We start from the raw sequence: 22,911 nt of genomic DNA, 5'->3' as shown, positions 1-22,911 counted from the left end.
AGCAGGAGGAAGCTGGGAACCCTGCACAAGGTTGCTGAGCACCAGGACTCATTCCTGGCTCCAAGCAGCTCCTAGGAAAGGGATGAGTTAAATAAGTGTGGAATGGCCCACTCTCACCTTGGAACTCCTGAATCCTAGCTGCAGGACCCCCAACAACCACCACAGACATTTGAGCTGACAGGGAGAGTTTCTTGGAGAGTTGGCGGGGACAGAACTCCAGGCTGTGTGGAGCCCAGAGAGTTTGGCATGGAAATAGTTGCAGTGGAGCACAGCCAAGGATGCCCATCTCCCAAGGCTCACCAGGCTCCTCTAGGTGGCTTCAGCCTTTGTTGACTGTCAGACCTGGACAGAACAGGGCTGTCCTCCCAGTGAGAGGGGCCAGTCTGATCTGAGCACCCTGCTGTCTGCCAGTCTTTCCCAGGATCTCTGACGCAGAATCCCTGCCTGGTTGCACCTACTTGCAGCACGGCCAGAGATAACCAACTAAGGCACTTCCCAGCAGCTACTACTGTAGCTCCTTCACAGGTAGACCATGCCTAAGTATCACAGAACTTCTGCAGATGGGCCACTGTGGGCACATACCCACCCATAGCCTCCCCGCATGTCTTTGCCAGCACACACTCATGCATGGCCTTCCATCACCGTTTTGCTGACATGTATGAATCCATGGACCTGACACTCCTGCCCAAGCTGGTGCACGTGCAGACCCCACCACACTGCCACCACTGGCACACACACCTGTGCACATGCAAACCCCATCATGTCAGTGCCTCACCAGCAGGCATGCATGCACAGACCTCACAGCACTGCCACCATGATGCTGCTGGCATGCACATGCGCAAAGACACACCACACTGCCAAAGTCCTGTCAGAGTACTTTTGCCAGCCCTCCACATCTGAGTGTTGTGGCCTGCATCCTGGGATCACCTCAGCTCTTCCAGCACTACAGGTACTCAACCTCAAGGGACCAAGAACAAAGCCATGGGCCTGGTCCTGCCCCCCCGCAGGGTTACACCACATAGCCCAGGAGTGCTGAGCTGAGACGTGGCGCCCTGAAATCATCCAGAAACAAAACCAGTTCACTGAAGCCAACTTATGCCATAGTCGAACTTCAAAAGCATCCAAGAATATGAAATGAAAAATCCCCATCCAAAGGACAGCAACTTCAAAGATAAAAGGAACATCAGCCACACAGATGAGAAAGAATGAGTGAAGAACTCTGGCAACTCAAGAAGCTAGAGTGTTTTCCAACCTCCAAATGACTGCATTAGCTCCCCAGCAATGGCTCTAAAACATACTGAAATGACTAGAATGACAGGCATAGAATTCAGAATCTGGATGAAGATTGAGATTCAGGAGAAAGTTGAAACCCAATTCAAGGAATCTAAGGAACCCAGTGAAACAATACAAGAGCTGAAAGACTAAATAGCTAATTTAAAGTAGAACCAAACTGATCTGATAGAGATGAAAAACTCACTACAAGAATCTCATAATACAATTGGAAGTATTAACAGCATAATACACCAAACTGAGGGAAGAATCTCAGAGCTTGAAGACTGGTTTTTTGAATCAACTCAGTCACACAAAAACAATAAAACTGTAAAAAAGGGTGAACAAAACCTTCAAGACTTACTGGACTATTTAAGGAGACCAAACATATGACTCATTGGCATCCCTGAAAAAGAGAGAGAGAAAACAAACAACTTGGAAAACATAGTTGGGTATACTGTCAAAGAAAATTTTTCCAGCCTCACTAGTGAACTTGACATTCAAATTCAGGAAATTCAGAGGACCCCTGTGAGATATTACACAAGGTTACCATTCTAAAGATACAAGTCATCAAATGCTCCAAGGTCAATGTGGAAGAAACATATTAAACACAGCTAGAGAGAAGGGACAGGTCACCCACAAAGGGAACCAAATACACATAAATAGAAACAGCAAAGGGGATATTACCATGGACTCCACAGAAATAATTTTTTAAAAAACCCTCAGAGACTATTACAAACACCTCTACGCACACAAACTTGAAAACCTAGAAGAAATGGATAATTCCTGGAAAATATATTCTCCAAAGGTCGAACCAGGAATAAACTTAAACCCTGAATAGACCAATAACGAGTTCTGAAATTGAATGAGTAATTAAAACCTATGAACCAGAAAAAAACTCTGGAACAGATCGACTCACAGCCAAATTCTGCCACATGTATAAAAAATATTGGGTGCTAATCCTACTGAAACTATTCCAAAATATTGAGAAGGAGGGACTCCTTCCTAACTCATTCTATGAGGCCAGCATTATTCTGATATCAAGACTTGGCAGAGACATAACATAAAAAGAAAACTTCAGGGCAGATACACCTGATGAGCATAGATGCAAAAATTCTCAACCAAACACTAGCAAACTGAATCCAGCAATATATCCAAAAGCTAATCCACCACAATAAAGTAGGCTTTATTCCTGGGATGCAAGATTGATTCAACATACACAAATCAATAAATGTGATTCATAAACAGAGCTAAAATGAAAACCACATGTTCATCTCAATAGATGCAGAAAAGCTTTCAATAAAATGTAATGTCTCTTCATGTTAAAAACTCTCAACAGACTAAGCATCAAAGGAACACACCTCAAAATAATAAGAGCCATCTATGACAAATCTAGAGTCAACATCATACTCAGTGGGCAAAAGCTGGAAGCATTTCCCTTGAGAACCAGAACAAGACAAGGATGCCCACTCTCACCATTTCTATTCGACATTAGCACTGGAAATCCTAGCCAGAACAATCAGGCAGGAGAAAGAAACAAAATGCATCCAAATATGAAGACAGGAAGTCAAACTATCTCGTTTCACAGATTATATGATTCGATACCAAGGAAATCTTACAGTCTCTGCTCAAAAGCTCCTAGGTCTAACAAACAGCTTCAGCAAAGTTTCATGATACAAAATGAATGTAAAAAAGAAAATCAGTCAGCTTCCAAAAGCAATCACAACAAAAACAAAAAATTGACATTAGTGGGACCTAAGTAAACTAAAGGGCTTCTGCAAAGCAACAGAAACTATCAACAGAGTAAACAGACAGCTTACAGAAAGAAGAAAATATTTACAAACTATACATCTGACAAAGGTCTAATATCCGGAATCTGTAAGTAACTTAAAAGTTCAACAAGCAAAAACCAAACAACCCCATGAAAAAATGGGCAAAGTCAGGATGTGGAACACGTGTTCAAGCAATTCATCAGGTTAACTAAAGGCAAGGCAGACGTGCAGTCCATCATTGGCCTGCAGTGCTTCTTCGCGATGCGCATGAATGAGGCCTTCAGTACCTCACAGTTCTCTGCTGTACTGGTGGAGCCCCGACTGATGAGCCTGCCTGGTGCTTGCCTGAGTTCCTAGGAGGTGTCGGGTGGCCCTGGTGATGGCCCCTGAGGCCAGAGTCCACATGGCCAGCCCAGCCTAGCTTTATTCTCTGTCCTGTCACCCCATCCCCACTCCCCTGGTGGCCTGACTTCCACTCCCTTCTGGTCCCATCCCCCAGTTCCTCATCATATGGTTTTTACTTCTGTGAATTTAAAAAAAATTTCACCAGTTCAAAAAACAATGAGCAAAGGACATGAACAGACACCTCAAAAGAAGACATACATGTAGCCAACAAGCATATGAAAAAATGCTTCACACGTCTAATCATTAAAGAAATGCAAATTAAAACCACAATGAGATATCATCTCACAACAGTTAGAATGGCTGTTATTAAAAAGTAAAAAAATAACAGATGCTGGCAAGGTTATGGAGAAAGGGAATGTTTATACACTGTTGATGGAAATATAAATTACTTCAGCCATTTATTAGTTAATAAATAATCTTATTTATTTTATTAATATTATTTATCTCTTAATAAATAAATAATTTTATTGAAAGCTTTTAAAATTTTTATTGAAAGCCACTGTGGAAAACAGTTTGGAGATTTATCAAAGAACTTAAAACAGAACTACTATTTAACCTAGCAATCCCGTTAGTGGGTATACTGAGGAATATAAATTGTTACACCAAAAAGACACATGCATTTATATGTTATTGCAACACTATTCACTGCAAAGCAAAAAAATCAACCTAGATGGCCATCAACTGTGGATTGGATAAAGAAAATGTGATACATATACACTATGAAATACTCCCAGCCATAAAAACAAATGAAATCATGTTCTTTGTAGCAACATGGATGGAGCTGAGGGCTATTATCCTAAGTGAATTAATGCAGGAACAGAAAACCAAATAGTGAATGTCATGGACATAAAAATGAGAACAATAGACACTACGCACTACTTCAAGGTGGAGGGTAGGAGGAGAGTCAGGGTCCAAAAACTGCCTATTGGGTACTATGCTCATCACTGGATGATGAAAAAGTCTGTACACCCAATACCTGTGACACACAATTTGCATATGTTACAAACATGCACATGTGCTCTCTGAACCTAAAATAAAAATTGAAATTTAAAAATTAATAATTAAATAAAATTATACTCCATAAAAACAACACCCAAAACAAAATATTGCAAGTCTACATTTACCGAATCAGCATGGTATTGGTATAAACATAGACACGTAGACCAATGAACAATATAAGGAACCCAGAAATGAAGCCACATACTTACATCCAACTGATCTTTGACAAAGTTGACAAAAACCTACATTTGAGAAAGGACACCCTCTTCAAAAAGCGGTTCTGGGGAAATTGGATAGCCACATGCAGAAAAATAAAACTGAACCCCTGTCTCTCATCATATACAAAAACCAACTCCATGTGGATTAAAGTATTGAATGTAAGACCTGAATCCCTAAACATACTAGAAGAAAACCTACGGAAAACTCTCCAGGAGTCAAAAATATATGACTAAAACCTTAAAAGCATAGGCACCAAAACCAAAAATAGACAAATGGGACTTAATTAAACTAAAAAGCTTTTGTACAGCAAAAGAAATAATTAACAGAGTCAACAGACAACATGCAGAGTGGGAGAAAATATTTGGAAACTACGAATCTGTCAGGAGACTGACATCCAGAATATACAAGGAACTTAAACAATTCAACAGGAAATAAAACAAATAATCCTCTTTAAAAGTGGGCAAAGGGGCTGGGCGCGGTGGCTCACGCCTGTAATCCCAGCACTTTGGGAGGCCGAGACGGGCGGATCACGAGGTCAGATCGAGACCATCCTGGCTAACAGGGTGAAACCCCATCTCTACTAAAAAATGCAAAAAACTAGCCGGGCGAGGTGGCGGGCGCCTGTAGTCCCAGCTACTCGGGAGGCTGAGGCAGGAAAATGGCGTAAACACAGGAGGCGGAGCTTGCAGTGAGCTGAGATCTGGCCACTGCACTCCAGCCTGGGCGACAGAGCGAGACTCCGTCTCAAAAAAAAAAAAAAAAAAGTGGGCAAAGGATGTGAGTAAACATTTCTCAAGAGAAGATGTACAGCCACTATAAAAAACAGTACAGAGATTACTCAACAAACTGAAAATAGAATTACCACTTGATCCAATAATCACACTACTGGGCCTCTACCCAAAGGAAAAATCATCAATATATCAAAGGGATATCTGCCCCGGCATGTTCATTGCAGCACTATTCACAATAGCAAAGATATGGAATCAACCTAAATGTCCATCAATAAGTGAATAAATAACAGACGTGTGGTATATATATACAATGGAATACTATTTGTCCATAAAACAGAATGAAATAATGTCATTTGCCACAGCATGAATGGAACTGGTGGTCATTATCTTAAGTAAAATAAGCCCCGGAATGAAAAGACAAATATCACATGTTCTCACTTATATGTTGGAGCTAAAAATTTGATGACATGGAAGTGGAGAGAGAAAAGATAGATAACAGAGACTGAGAAGGGTGAGTGAGGGGAAAGAGGGAGGATAAACAGATGTAGATTAAAGGGTACAAACATACAATAAGATGAGATAAGTTAAATATTTGCTAGTATAGTAGGGTGACTATACTTAACAAAAATGTATTGTACATGGGTGCTGGATACCCTAAATGCCCTGGTTTGATCACTACACATTATATACGTGTAACAAAATTTCACATGTATTCCATACATTTTTACAAATAATAAATAAATTATTAAATCTTACTAAAAATTTGAAAAAGAAAAAAGAACAAACAGGCTGGGCTTGTTGGCTCCTGTCTGTAATCTGAGTACTTTGGGAGGTCAAGGCAGGTGCACTGCTTGAGACCAGAAGTTTAACACCAGTCTGGGCAACACAGCAAGATGCCATCTCTACAAAAAATTAAAAAATAAAATTTAGCCAGGTGTGGTGGCATGCACCTGTGCTACTCAGGTCATAGGTCATGGTCTTGCTCTGTCACCCAGGCTGGAGTCCAGTGGAGCGATCATAACTCACTGCAGTCTCGAACTCCTGGGCTCAAGTGATCCTCTAGCATCAACCTCCCAAGTAGCTGGGACTACATCTGGCTTTCTTTTTTCTTTCTTTCTTTCTTCCTTTTTTTTTTTTTTTTTTTTTTTTTTTTTTTGTTTAGAGACAGAGTCTTGCTGTGTCGCCCAGGCTGGTGATTCCTAGTCTCAGATGAGCCTCCTGCCTTGGCCTTCCAAAGGACTAGAATTACTGGCATGGGCCAGCATGCCTGGCCTGTGTTTCTTTCTTAGTTTTGTTCTGTTTTGTTTTTGCTTTGAGTTTATTCATGTGTAATATTATTTCTATTCTTCAAAGTAATTCATATACATAGAGTCAAATATTGCTGTAAGTTTCTAAAAGAAATGACATTTCTCTCATCTTCCTTTTCTGCTTCTGAATCCTGTTCCCTAGTAGCAATTGCTTTCAACTCTTATTTTTTTTCCTATGGTATTCTTCAGTAAACAAACTTATGCTGCCATTTCTGGATTCTTTTTTAGTGTTAGATATTATCTATTTATTTATTACTGGATAATGTAAGGCTACAGCTCTGTCATGTATCTCCTTTACCAAAAATATATATGTTCTAATTTCCCCTCCATCTCTTTCCTATGTAGTTTTTTTTCCCCACAGTTTTTGGATGGGTCAATATTCAGTGTTTATATTATTATAGCCATTGAACCATGTTGCATATGATGATTTTTTCCTTGCTTATATAACCTTTCTTATTTTTTTGGTAAGAATTCCTGTTTGGTGGTTTTCATAGTTATTTGTATGCCTATCAATTAGTTCTGCCTGAACTTTCCAGAAACACTATAAAATCAATCTTGCATTTTTAAAAATGATGTCAAATGCATTAGGCAAACTGTCAATTCTTTTTTTTTTTTTTTTCTTGAAAAGCTATCCCTTCCAGATCCCTTGGTCCTTTTGCTCCAGTCTGGATGCATTATTCTCTCAGTCTGTTGCCTGTTATCCTGCAGATTCCTCACATCCTGGCACTTCACTAAACCATCATTCCAGGAACGCTGTGTAGCTTTCTTCTATACTAGATCCCTTATTTCTTGTACTTTTTCTTTTCCACTTTTTGACACCCCATCCTTTATTTATTTACTGTGTGCACCATCTCTTCTAGTAGATTCCTAAGAAAGAGGTCATAGAGGTAATGTTTTGACTTTACATATCTGGAAATATGTTTATTTCATCTTTATTTTTTATTGATAATTTCATGCTGGATTCTGGGTTACAGATCTTTTTTCCCCTTAGTTTTGAAGGCGTTGCTCTACTGTCATCTAACTTTTTGTGTTGTTTTGAATAGTCTGATATGTTTCTCAATCATTTATCATGTTGTTGTGTTTATTCTGCTGCATGAAGTGAGAGATGGAAACTCTTTGATATAGTTTGGCCTGTGTCACCACCCAAATCTCATCTCAGATTGTAAACCCCATGGGCTAAGGGAGGGACCTGGTGGGAAGTGATTGGATCATGGGTGCAGTTTCCCCCTTGCTGTTCTCCTTATATCTAGTGAACTCTCAAAGGATCTGATGGTCAAAGTGTTTGGCAGTTCCCTCCACTCCTACTGCCTTGTGAGGAAGGTGCCTGCTTCTCCTTCACCTTCCATCATGATATTAAGTTTCCTGAGGCCTCCCCAACCATGTGGAACTGTGAATCAACTAAACCTCTTTCCTTCATAAATTACCCGGTCTCAGGTATTCTTTATAACAGTGTGAAAATGAACTAATACACTCTTTATTCACTCTCCCAATTAGTACTCCTATTTAGGTCCTCCTGTTTCAGGGTTTTGCAGTACAAATTATCCTGCCTCTAGTTGATGCTACTTTTTACTGGCACTTAAGTTTGAACTTTACCTGCTCTGTTATGTCAGGTAGCACTCAATCATCTATTTTCCATCTTCCAAAATTGTGTTTAAATCTCTAGTTTTCTGTATTTCTTTCACTCTTTTTTTCTTCTGGCATTTATATTTTTAGAAATTTCCTTGGATCAATTTCTGGACTTTGCAGATATAATCATGTGTTTAATATGTTATGTTTAAAAGGAAGTTGATGATTTCAAAATTTCAAGGTATAAACCCATCTCCCTACCTTTGTATATTGTTTTATTCTAAACAGTCCCAATTTTCTTTTCTTTTTTAATTATACTCTAAGTTCTAGGGTACATGTGCACAACGTGCAGGTCTGTTACATATGTATACATGTGCCATGTTGGTGTGCTGCACCCATTAACTCATCATTTACATTAGGTATATCTCCTAATGCTATCCCGCCCCCCTCCCCCAACCCCACGACAGGCCCCAGTGTGTGATGTTCTCCTTCCTGTGTCCAAGTGTTCTCATTGTTCAATTCCCACCTATGAGTGAGAACATGTGGTGTTTGGTTTTCTGTCCTTGTGATAGTTTGCTCAGAATGATGGTTTCCAGCTTTATCCATGTCCCTACAAAGGACGTGAACTCATCCTTTTTTATGGCTGCATAGTATTCCATGGTGTATATGTGCCACATTTTCTTAATCTAGTCTATCATTGATGGACATTTGGGTTAGTTCCAAGTCTTTGCTACTGTGAATGCTGCCACAATAAACATATATGTTCATGTGTCTTTATAGTAGCATGATTTATAATCCTTTGGGGCAGTATGGTCATTTTTCACAATATTGTTTCTTCCTATCCATGAGCATGGAATGTTCTTCCATTTGTTTGTGTCCTCTTTTATTTCATTGAACAGTGGTTTGTAGTTCTCCTTGAAGAGGTCCTTCTCATCCCTTATAAGTTGGATTCCTAGGTATTTTATTCTCATTGAAGCAATTGTGAATGGGAGTTCACTCATGATTTGGCTCTCTGTTTGTCTGTTATTGGTGTACAGGAATGCTTGTGATTTTTGCACATTGATTTTGTATCCTGAGACTTTGCTGAAGTTGCTTATCAGCTTAGGGAGGATTTGGGCTGAGACGATGGGGTTTTCTAAATACAGAATCATGTCATCTGCAAACAGGGTAAACAGTCCCAATTTTCCTATGTAATTCTATAACAGTACAAAGTAACATTTTATAATACAAAAATGCTAGATTGGGCACGGTGTGGTGGCTCACGCCTGTAATCTCAGCACTTTGGGAAGCCGAGGCGGGTGGACCACCTGAGGTCAGGAGTTCAAGATCAGCCTGACCAAAATGGTGAAACCCCATCTCTACTAATGATACCAAAAATTAGCTGAGCGTGGTTGTGGGTGCCTATAATCCCAGCTACTCGGGAGGCTGAGGCAGGAGAATCCCTTGAACCCTGGAGGCGAAAGTTGCAGTGAGCCAAGATTGCAACATTGCATTCCAGCCTGGGCAACAACAGTGAAACTCTGTCTCAAAAAAAAAAAAAAAAAAGTACTAGATAGATTGGAATTGTGTTAATGAAAATCAAATCAACACATTGAGGGTTTACCATGACAGTAGTTGGCATCAAGGGGATATAAAATAAACATATGATACGGTCTGTCTTTTCAAGGAGCTTGCCAACTTCTTGGGATGATAAAATACACCCACTATTCATGTGAGAGAGTGAAAGACTTCATCAGAAGCATAAAAAATATTAGACATGGACTTAAACAGAAAATCAGATGATTTAATGAAATTAAATAGATAAGGTATGTGCTTATGAATGAGGATGTACGAGTCAAGGTATGAATACAAGTTTAAACCTAAAATGGTTTGGTAAATAAAATACATTTGCAACACTAACAATTTCTTACCTATTTTGTTCATTTCATGTCATCTTTTGTGTGTGTGTGTGTGTGTGTGTGTGTGTGTGTGTGTAAAGGAGGGATTGAAGGTATAGCAATAATCATTTCCAAAGGAATGTTAGTAACTTGAGTATTTGCAGTCATTTTAGAAATAGGTATTGTGGACTTAGAATGGGTTTCTCTTCACATAAATTTTTTGAGTATATTTCAACTACATGATTTGAAGTGGAGTTCAGCCCCTGTGTCTGGCAAAGTTAGACTTAATTGGATTAGCAAATGCAATTCTAGAATTTTAAATAGCAAATTTGTGCACATTCTTGGCATTCTAAATTCATTGGAGGCATTCTGGAATGCTTAAAAGTGTCCAAAGGGTCCAGACTAACCAATCTACCCACTCAGGCGAACATTTTGACCTAAGAGGAGACTGCATTTTAATTTCAAAAGGTTTTGTAATTTTCAGTTTAGCTCTATAGTTAGGCTCATGAGCCTAAGTGCATCAGAGACTATACCTCTTCTTATTTTGTTCCCATTTACCATTTTCGCCATGTGATAAATGGATGCCGAATATAATTTTCATTTTCAGACACTTCAGTTCTCATTCATATTTCCTCTTCAGTGAAGTCAAAGAGTGAGTATCCCATTCTCCCTCCTACCTTCATCCCTGGAATCCTGGCAGTTTAGCTGGCTTGCCTTTATGAAATTTTATTCTGGTGATCACCTTCTGATTCTTCCTCAATGTTTAATTCAGGTCCACTGTTCTGCCATGAAACTTTTCCCAATTATTCTTGTCTATATTTGATATCACATCATCTGAATTTGTATTTTACTTACAAGTTCTGATACTTTAGCTTGTATTTTTTCTCTAATAATATGACATGTATTTGATGTGATCAGTCCCCCTAGATTATGAAAAACAGTTTTCAAAGATGGCATATTACATAGAGAATGTAATTTGGCTGGTAATTCAATTCTTCATTAGACATATAAATTAGATGAATTAGTTTTATTGCAAATGATTGTACCAGTTGTAACTGCATTTGGAGTAATCTTAGGTAAAAGTACTTGACTTCAAATCATATATGTTGCCCTAAACGATACATGCTATGACAGATTTTTGAAAGTAAAAAACATTTACATCCTGGAAGTTAATTTTCCATCTCAGAAAAATATTTCCATTCCAGAATTCTTGCCGTTTATGAATAAAATGTCTTCAGTTTAACTATGTGTTTGGTGAGTGAAGTTTTTCTAAAGGAGAATGAACATCAAGATTTCAGCCTAATCTTTGGTCATTCTTTGCACACGTAGTCCCCCTGTATCCTAACTTGACTTTGAGGTGGTGCCTGGATCTAAGCAAAGACTGATAACACCTGTATCATTTTGCCTTTCCATTCAGTCTCAGTTTTCTATATTATTTTGGGTTTGAAGCCTCGTTTCTCTACACTTTCAATGAAAAAAGCAAGGAAGGAAGAAAGGAAGGGAGGCAGGGAGGGAGACAATCATTCACCTCAAGTCATGTTTTGTGATGGTGTGGTTTTCTTGAAGATGGTTATAGTGAGCAGGTTATAGCTTAGAGCTTGGAGCCTTTTCTGCCTTTGTTTCCTCCTTCATTTTCCTGGAGTCGCCAATACATTTTTCCTCTTGTCTTATGTGAAGTACATTTATTCATATCTATGACCTAGAGGCTCAGCCTCTCCTCTGAAACAGGCTTTAGAAATCTTATCTTCAATAAAAGTGAGCCCTCTGCTTACAAGTGAGCTTCCTATTAGTAGCCAATAATTTTTTTTCAGATTTCTTAGCTTCTTTCAAATATCCTTAGAAGTAACTGGGACTACCTGATCTTATAAATTTTATATTGAAGTAGGAGACACTTGGTCCTTGATTCCACGAGTGTCTTGTGGCCGTGTGTTTGAAGTATCATGTACTATTACCATAGGAGCTAACACTAAATAAATGTTTACTTTGGCTATGCACAGATCTATCTATATTCCCCACAAAAACCCTATAATGTCATTGTATTCACTTCTTGGGGCTTCTGTTAAAAATTACCACAAACTGGGTGGTTTAAAACAACAAAAATATGTTTTCTCACAGTTCTGGAGGCCAGAGGTCAGAAATTGAGATATTCTAAGGGCAGCGTTATCTGTAAAGGCTCTAGAAGAGGATTTTTCCTTTCCTCTTCCAGCTTCTTGTGGCTCCAAGTATTCCTTGGCTTGTGACTAAATAAGTCCAATCTCTTCCTTCGTCTTCACATGGCCTTCTTCTCCACTTCTTCCCATGCAACTCAACCCTGTGCATCTTTCAGAAGGCCACTTGTCATTGGACTTAGGACCCACCAGAAAATCCAGAATGATCACTTCTCAAAATTATACCTGCAAAGACTTTTTTTTCCAAATAAGGTCACATTCATAGGTTTTGGGGGTTAGGACATGGAAAATGGGGTCCACCATTGAACCCCCTATGGTAAGCTTATTTTATGGCTGAAGAAACCAAGATCTAGAAAATTTCCATAATTTGGCCAAAATTAGAAAGGCAGAATTTGAATCTGGATTAATCGCCCATCAAAATTGTGCCATTTCTATCACACTGTCTCTTAGGTGACACTCTCTGGATTGCATGTATGTCTTGAGTAGAGTTGGAAATTTGTAAACATGATAAACCTACCCTCACCAGGAGAGATGCCTATGGACTCTTCTTGGGAATATGCCTGAAGTACAGTTATCTCAGTTATCCAATGTTAAAATGCTGATAAAGAACAGCAGCCTCCCAGCAAACCAGCTCACTGCTGTAAACAGCATTTACATCATTCTCTTTCACATCAGAAACACAGACAGATGGTTTAACTCATGCATTTGGGTTATCAGCAGGACAGAAATTTCCACAGATAAATGTAAACAGGGCTTTTTTAAAAACATAATTTTTATGGCATGTTTTAATCTGAGTAGTTGTTTATCACTAAAATTCAGAAGACACTCTTAACTTGGTACATATGACATGTTGACCTAGACCCGGATGTCAGCACACAACCTATCTGAGTATTTTGATTTTAGCCTCAGCTGCCATTTTCCCTGACCTCTCTAATGGGGTTCTTTCATAATAACAGATATTTTGTTTCATTTATTGTTCCAAGAATGGCAAAATTTCATCTTTTTTGTGTGTGTTCTGGGTTTATTTTTTCCTCTCTAGTTCATTTCAGTTCTTTACCTCAGCAACTGCACCAAATTGCATTGTAACAAAAAATGTCAGGACTTTTGTAAAAGATGAAAATTAATTCAGTGATGTATGCTTTTGACTGATATTACTTTAGTCCAATTTTATAGCTAGGGAAGTGGGTTCAGAGGCAAATGACTTCATAAGTTAAAGGCAAATTCTCAGAGATTTCCTGGCCATTGCTCTGAGGACCATTGTTGACTTTCTCTTGTTGAATATAACCGTTTTAAAAATAGACTCTAAACAATGGCGTAAACCCGGGAGGCGGAGCTTGCAGTGAGCCGAGATCGCGCCACTGCACTCCAGGCTGGGTAGCAGAGCGAGACTCTGTCTCAAAAAAAAAAAAAAAAAAAAAATAGACTCTAAACTTTTTTTTTTTTTTTTGAGATGGAGTCCCCCTCTGTCACCCAGGCTGGAGTACAATGGCACAATCTCAGCTCACTGCAACCTCCATCTCCCGGGTTCAAGTCATTCTCCTGCCTCAGCTTCCCGTGTAGCTGAGATTACAGGTGCCTGCTACTGTGCCCAGCTAATTTTTGTATTTTCAGTAGAGACAGGGTTTCGCCTTGTTAGCCAGGTTGGTCTTGAACTCGTGACCTTAAGTGATCCGCCTGCCTTGACCTCCCAAAGTGCCAGGATTACAGGTGTGATAGTCTTTTTTACTCTTACAATTGTCACACCCCCAGCATCTTCTTAGCGTTCAAGCAATTGCTCTGAGTATATTAAATTGTTTAATAATTACTTTCTTCATGATTTTATGTTTTTTTAGAGTCTTTATGTTGATTATAGGCTGAGAATTATCTCCCAAGATACCCGGATTGTTGTTCTATTCATACTGGCACACAGTATGTCTACTGATAATAGTGTCCAGAAAGTGAAGTCCATGCTTTTCGGGAACAGGAAGCAAAGGTTGCTCACTTCCACTACATTAGGCTACCATTACCACAGCACTGCATGGTTTGAAAGATAATGGACTCCAAACTCAGGCCACCTGTTTTCAATCCCAACTCTACTTTTTGGTCAAATTACTTAGCCTATCTGTCCCTCAATTTTCCAACCTATAAAATGGAGATAATAATACTATTATATCATGGAATTGGTGATGGTTAAGTGAGTTAATACTAGACTGAGAACAGTACCTTGAATAGAGTGATCACTAAATATGTACTTATTAAATAGGTAATTTTTTCCAGGATTACTCCTATTGCCATGTGTTGTGTGTGTGCACCAGTCTTGTCCCCTACCAATTTACTTTCCATTGAAACTTGAGTGACCCTTCTAAAGTACAAATAGATTATTTTACTTCTCTGCTTAAAAACTAATCGAGGGGAATTTCAGCTTTCAGCATTTATGAATTAAATGGTGCCAAACTAGACTTCTTGCATAAACATCTCAAACAACTGACGGTTTTAAGCCTGCGACCTTAGAAAGGAGGGAAACTCATTAAGTGGGGTCCACAATTGCCAGTTCTCTGCCTGAGAACAATTTTCTGATTGCAGAATAGAAAGGTGGAGTTAAGCAGAGTACGGAGGTCCCACTGAGCATAGGGGCAGGGATCAGAGTTCTCGGTAGCTGAAGCAGCAGAAATATAATAGGTAAAACATCATAGAAGAAGGAAGTGTCTCAGAAATTTGTGTGACGGAACACTTCAGGTTCATGACTGAGAGGGAGTTGTATAGGTTCAGGGCAAATTACCCAAGGCTTAACAGGTAGCAGTTGCTGTAGGGCTGAAAGATGAACAAAGATATTGGAGGTTAAGCAGTACCTGCAGATACTGGAGTTCCAGCCTTGCCAGAGTGGAGAAATGTCCTTCAAGCCTCTTTAACACCCCTGGAATCCACTTGAGATGGCAGAAAGACCATGTCTTAAGAGTAAAGATCATGCCCTAGAGAAAGACCTAATGTAGGATTATCTGAAGAAAGTCTAAAACCAACCTCTACCAAGATCCATAGAAAGGCAGTTTGGAGACTGAGGCTTACTAACTTAGAGGGGCTTGCAAAATACCTTTGGCTTTTCACAGTTCCTAACTGTATTAGTTAGTTTTCACGCTGCTAATAAAGACACACCCAAGACCAGGTAATTTGTAAGAGAAAGAGTTTTAATGGGTTCACAGTTCCACATGGTTGGGGAGGCCTCACAATCATGGCAGAAGGCAAAGGAGAAGCAAAGGCATGTCTTATATGGTGCAGGCAAGACAGCTTGTGTGGGGGAACTCCCATTTATAAAACCATCAGGTCTTGTGTGACTTACTCACTACTATGAGAACAGTATGGGGGAAACCGCCCCCATGATTCCATGATCTCCACCTGGCCCCACCCCTGACACAGGAGGATTATTACAATTCAAGGTGAGATTTGGGTAGAGACACAGCCAAACCATATCACTAATTAATGAAGCACAAAATCAATCCTAGACAAATTCTAGGGGGCAGCCAGAAATTGAATTTGTTGCTAAATAGGAAGCAAAGAAGATAGAATCCTAATTCTCTAACATATAGTATCCAAAGCATCTAGTATTCAATCACAAGAGAAACAGAAATGTAATATATATCCCTCATCCAAAATGCTTGGGACCAGAAGTGTTTTAGATTTTGTATTTTTGCCAGACTCTAGAATATTTGCATATAGATAACAAGGTATCTTGGAGATGGGACCCAAGTCTAAACACGAAATTCATTTATGTTTCATATATACTTTATGCACTTAGTCTAAATGTAATTTTATACAACAGTTTTCATAATTTGGGGCATAAAACAAAGTTTTCACTGTAACCTGTCACATGAATTCAGGTGTGGAATTTTCCCTTTGTGAGGTCATGTTGGTACACAAAAACTTTTAGAATTTGGAGCATTTTAGATTTTTGATATTTGGAGTAAGGATGCTCCTCCTATACATACTCCAGAAAAGAAAAAAAGTCAGTACCTGTAAAAATGGAATTGATTTTCTGTAAGATAATTCAATGAGAAATGATAGTCTTTTCCATATATGGTGCTAAAGCAATTGGAATCTAATCTCCATGTACAAAACAATTAACTTCAACCATTACTTTACACCATAAACAAAAATCAAATTTAAATGGATTATAGATCTAAATGCAAAGATTATGACTATAAAGCTTCTATAAGCAAAAGTAGGAAAAAAAATCAGTAACCAGAAAAGAAAATATTGATAAATTGGGCTTCTACAAAAATTAATATAATCACTTTTCAAAGAAGACACTTAAGAAAATAAAAGGGCAGGCTATGTGCTAGAAGAAAATAATTACCACAATGTAACTGACAAAGTACTTGAATCAACAATATATAAAGAACTCTTTCACAATTAATGGCAAACAATGTAAACAAATTTTACAAAAGGCAAAATAGAAATGGCTAATAATCATGTAAAAATGATGTTCGACATCACTGATCATCACAAAAGGACAAATTAAGATCATAATGAAATACCACCACACACCTACTGGAATGACGAAAATTAAAATGACCAGTAATATAAAATGTTAACAAGAATGTGGAGAAACAGGAGCTCTCATACATTTACAGTAAGGTGTAAAATAGAGTGACCACGTTTCAAAAACAGTTTGCCAGTTTCTTATAAAGTTAAACGTACTTATCATGTGACCCAGTGATTCCACTCTTAGGTATTTACTCCAGAGAACTAACAACTTATGTCTATAAAAAAAAGCTGGTACATGGATGTTTGTAGGAGCTTTATTGATAGCAACTAAAATCAACCCAAATAAGGGTGGGTTCTAGTAAATGAATGATTGGATAAACAAATTAGAGTATATTATATAATCAAATTCTACTCAGCAATAAAAAGAATAAGCTACTGAGATACCCAGCAGCATGGAGGAATCACATAGATGTTATACTTAGAAAAATCGGTTTATATTAAATTCTAGAACAAGTAAAACCAATCTATAGTGAAAGGAAGCAGAGCAATTTCTACCTGTCTCGGGGGGTGCGGGGGATGGAGGGGAGATAACCACAAAGAGGCACTAACAAATTTCATCAGGAGGTGGAAATGTTCCATACTTTGATTGGGTTGCAAGTTACATATGGAAACATTTTTCAAAATTTATTTGACCTTAAGGGTGTGCATTATTGAACATAAATTACACCTCAATTCAGTCCATTTTAAAAAAATTAAATCTTTCATAACCGGACTTCCACCCTTCTCAGCAGCCAAATTTATAGGTGTTTCAACTTGAACTTTAAGGTTTTCCTTTTTGGGATGTTTCTCCATTTCTTACCTTCAAGTTTTGGGATATAATGTTCCTATTACCTGATCATCTTTTTACTTCTTCTTCACTTATAACCCCAGATTGGTTAAGTATTCTTCCTGTTCCCACAGTACTAGAATAATGCTCAGTAGAGAATATATCACATTTTATTGTTTTTGCTTAGTTAATTGCCTGCCTTTCCTGTTACACTGTAACCCCCCCGAGTATAGGAACTGTGCCTGCTTTGTTCCCCACCATACATATCCCAACCTTGGCTTATAGCAGGCACTTAAAAAATACTTGTTGAATGAGTGAATGAATGAACCAATAATGAACAAACGAGCTCACATAAACTTCCTGAGATCTTCAGGTAGATTCTCAGTGATGTCTGAGGAGGTTCTGTTTTCTAAGGGCAATTAATTGAGGGTTTCCCCCTCTAAGTGAATGTTATGTTATTTTTGGTATGGCACCTCACATTTTATTATAGATATTTTCTTCTAAATTGTATTTCTCAGAAGCCACCGTTTTTGTAGGAGCAGTGAGTCACTGAAATGCAATTCTTGGCTGTGCCTTGCCCCACCATCCTGTCCCCCCAGCTAGCCAGACCAAACATTCCATATTAACTGTGTTTTTGATTGTCTAAAGGATTTCTTTTAGATTGTTCATCACAGTATTTTATAGTCTTCTTCTACTCCAAGAAGTGTAGCATATTCTTCTCTTCTTATAATATCTTTTACCTTTTTGCAAATGCTTTTGAGAAATAAGCATCCAAAATATATATAAACTATATAGATGAAATCTAATAAGATAGATTCTTATTTATCCATGCCACTGTTTCTTGTGTCTTTTATTCTATTTTTTTTTTGACATGTAGATTCAGAGCCTTTAGGATAAACAATGCCATTTCGTTAAATTCAAAGTATTAGATAAAAGTAATACCGTCTCTTCAACTTGCTTAGAGATTGGTGTGGACTTCAAAATAAACCAACCATTGTGTACTCCGGGAAACAGTAAAGTCATATCCAGGACACTAAATGACAGTTGGAGTCTGCAGTGCTATATACATTATGTCTAGTTATTAAACATCCCTCTAAGATAGGCATTAATAATCTCATTTTACAAACAAAGATAATGAGCCACAAGGCAGTAATGTTTTCAAGGTCAAAACTAAGTGACTGAGTCAAATTCCAGGCCTGTGAGACTTTTAAGCCTATGCTTTTCATATGCACCACGTTGCTCTGCTTAGTCTGCAGAGGGAAGGAAATGAAGGAAGGAAGAATGACCCACAGTTTTCCAGCTAGGCAGACTGCATGACAAGTGCTAGTGCCCATATTCTGAGACTAAGAATGTAGGCAGAGGGGCAGGTTTGGAGAACATGATATTTGGAGGTGTCTGAAGATCAGTGTTTGATGACCCTGAGACAGAGATGCCTATAGGTCATTATATCCAGCTACTGCAGGCGGTTGGGAATGAGAGTCCAGAGTCCATAGTACAGGCCTGGGCTGGAAATGAGGATGTGAACACCATCCATACCTATCTAGTGGCTGAAACTCTGAGTATTACTGAATCATACCAAGAGAGTATATAGATTGAGAAGAGGCTTAAGCATCTATTATTGATTCATTGCTTTCTTGATCCCTTTTTGTGTACCTTATAAAAGAATCTAGCCGGGCACAGTGGCTCACGCCAGTTATCCCAGCACTTTGGGAGACCGAAGTAGGAGGACCACTTGAGTCCAGGAGTTTGAAAGCAGCCTTGGCAATACAGGGAGAACTCATATCTAAAAAACAAACAAACAAACAAACAAAAAGCCTAGCTGAATGTGGTGGCATGCATCTATAGTCTCAGCTATTAGGGAAGCTAAGGTGGGAGGATTGCTTGAGACTGGGAGGCAGAAAGAAAATGTAGTGAGCCAAGATCACACCACTGCATTCCAGCCTGGGCAACAGAGCAAGACCCTGTCTCAAAAAAATTGGATTCATTCATTTAACAAGTATTGATTAGTTACTGGGTATCAATTATGTGCTTAACAGTAGGCTAGGCTCTATGGCAAATGGAAAGGAAGAGAATGTAATTTCTCCTCTCCAAGAGCCTGCAATCTGGTTGGCAAGTCTGCATATATTTATATACCAAGTACCATATAGACTGTGGACAGGATCAGCATGTTTTATGCTCCTGGAAATGTTTCAAGGAAACTTTGGGGATCTCATAGCAAATCATCCCAAAGCATCCAAAAGGTGCAACGTAAATATTACTGATATCAGTTTTTCCCAATTTGCTACTCTCTATTCTCCTCTTCTGAAGCTGTTCTTTCTTGAGCATTGTATACTTTAAGCCCATTTATTTTAAAGCCAAAGAATGCAGCTGGTCCTCAGGAAAACTGGAACTCGGAATTGCAAAGCTGTAGGGAGACCCACGCATGACCTCACTCCATCTCCCATCTCTGCTTCTTACTGCATGTCTGATTCATTCTTCTCTCTGCAGAACTTCTGTCTCTGCTCCAAAACCCAGCCGACAAAATATAACAATTCCAATTAGAATATGGCTACTCAGTGTTTTCTTGGTCTTGGTCTTGAGTCCCTGTTGGTTTTCATCTCTTCTTGACACTGTGTGTGTATTATTTTTAATCCTTACGACAATCCTTAAAGACTGAAATTATTCCTTCTGCAGTACACATGAGGAAACTAAGGCTGGGAGAGATTGTGAGCCCCCGAGTCACTGTCATCTGTTGGGGATTCAAAGATGGAAAGACGAGATGCCTGCCCTCATAAAATTCAATAGTAGAGTGGCAAAGCAGGTAGTCGTCATCTTATACACTTAGTCATAGAATGATCACTATAGCATTCTGCAAGAAGTGCTATCATAGCTATGTGAACACAGAGTTGTAGCAACACAACGAATGAAGCCTGGGCAATCAGGAGAATCACTGTAGAAAGGACGCTTAAACAAAACTTGGAAGGATGTATGGCTCTCCAGGTAATAAAGGTGGGGGACATGACATCTTAGTCAGTAGAAATCTTAGGTGTAGTGATAGACTCATAGGAGTACTTACTGTAAACAGGAAAAGTAGCGCTGTTTGTGTTTCTCTTTGAACCCACGACTCACCTTCTGAGCTGGCAACCCAAGCACAGGTGCACTCATGGCAAGCCTGGCTATAGATCCTGCTGAAATAGTCCAAAATGATCTCATTTCCAATAAGCCAGAGAAGAGAACGCTGGAGACCAATATTTGGTATAAAAATTTATCCTCTCTCTTGCTCTCTAGTTTTTTCTCTCTCTTTCTCCTCCTTGCACCCCCACCCCAACCACAATATAAATCAGCACAAAAAACAATGTGGGCTTTGGCAGTAATTACTGTTAGTTTTGAGTGCTGACTACGTACCAGACATGGGCATTACAAAAGCTGCTTGTGTGGTACGTTACACTTTTTCTCAGGATATCATCAAGTATACTTATGTTGTCTCTATCTTATGGCCTGTATCATATAGCTTTGCACAGCCTTTTTGGGTTATCCCACCAAATAATATGACTCCAGATTTTGTACAGACTGATTCGACAACATATAGTTTACAGAGCCTTGTGTATGTCTCTTCAGAAATAAGGTTGAAACATAGATGCTATCTATACCCAGAGCAGCCCAAGACTGTCTCTGGCTGGCTGTAAATAGAGAAAAGTGCTAATAGTTTCTGCTGCTTACAAGGTGCATTTCCCCGTAGCTAAGTATACCCTCAAAAATGTTTTTTTGGTTTTTTTTTTGGTTTTTTTTTTTTTGAGACGGAGTCTCGCTCGGTCGCCCAGGCTGGAGTGCAGTGGCCGGATCTCAGCTCACTGCTAGCTCTGCCTCCCGGGTTCACGCCATTCTCCTGCCTCAGCCCCCCAAGTAGCTGGGACTACAGGCGCCCACCACCTCGCCCGGCTAGTTTTCTGTATTTTTTTGGTAGAGACGGGGTTTCACTGTGTTAGCCAGGATGGTCTCGATCTCCTGACCTCGTGATCCGCCCGTCTCGGCCTCCCAAAGTGCTGGGATTACAGGCTTGAGCCACCGCGCCCGGCCTCAAAAATGTTTAAATCAAAAGTTTTTCTTAAGCCATATGATATCCTAATAAACAAGAAATCACTTAAAACATTGTATTTAAGTTTCAGTAGAATTACTCCCAAACATTTATAAACTCATTCTATTCCTTAAGCTCTGAAGAAGGTGGGTGTGTGTTTCTCAAGAAACAAGTTTTCTTTCAGCTTACAACTTGAGTGTCTTTTCTACATGCCACTGTTATCAGAAGCAGTCCCATATTTTTCTGAACCCTAGCTAAAGGTCTTGTTGGTTCAGGACATAAAAAATATTGCATATACTAAAATGCCTCATTTTATCTAATATAACTAAAAATTAACTAGTTCAGGACTCAGATAAAAGCAAGCACAAGTGCATTTATGTGTGTCATTGATTGAGGCTGCCTCACTGGGACTCACCACCATTGGATACAGCATATAATGATAGCAGATACATTTCTTTTCTCTTTTTTGTCCAGGTAATCACGTTTCCATAGTAAAAAACTGTGTGTGTGTGTGTGTGTATAAAGGTAAAAGTAAATTTTATTTTTATATATATATAAAGGTAAAAGTAAATTTTATATATATATATAAAGGTAAAAGTAAATTTTTCTTCTTCATCACTACCTCCAGCCATCTAGCCCCTTCTCCAGAGGCAATTACCATATCCAAACTTTATCTATCCTTCCAGAGATATTATGCATATATATATATATGTATATGATGTATATGTACTTTAATTTTATACAAATGGTGGCACACAATATACACCCCTTTGCATCTTGCTTTTTCACCTAATGTATCTTGGAGTTACTGCTTATCTGTTTATGTAAATCTGCCTCATTTCGTTTAATTGCTGCTTAGTATTCAGTTATTTCATTGTGCTGTAATTTATTTACCGGATTTCTGTTGATGAAAATTCATGTCGTTTCCAATATTTTGCCAATATAGACAATGCTGCAGGGAATATGCTTTGCATATGTATGGGAATATTTAAATTACTGGGTAAATTGCTGGAAGCAGAATTGCTATGTTAAAGATGGGGCAGAGGTGAAAGGGTATTTAGTGAGTAAAAGTTCAGAAATGATTAGAGGTTGTATACCTTAGCTTAGCTCTGTGTCTCTCTTATTCCTGCCTCCGTCAAGTGGATTCATTAGCTGAGACTGTTCAGACACTACAGTACATCTCATTTCCACTTTCTTCCCAGTTCTCTGAATCCCTTCATCCTTTTAGCCTGCTTGCTTCATCAACCCTCAAATCTGGAT

The sequence above is a fragment of the Papio anubis genome, chromosome 5 (genome assembly GCF_008728515.1).
Source record: "Papio anubis isolate 15944 chromosome 5, Panubis1.0, whole genome shotgun sequence".
NCBI lineage: Eukaryota > Metazoa > Chordata > Mammalia > Primates > Cercopithecidae > Papio > Papio anubis.
The sequence above is the reverse complement of the archived record's forward strand: the minus strand, read 5'-3'. Positions refer to the sequence as shown.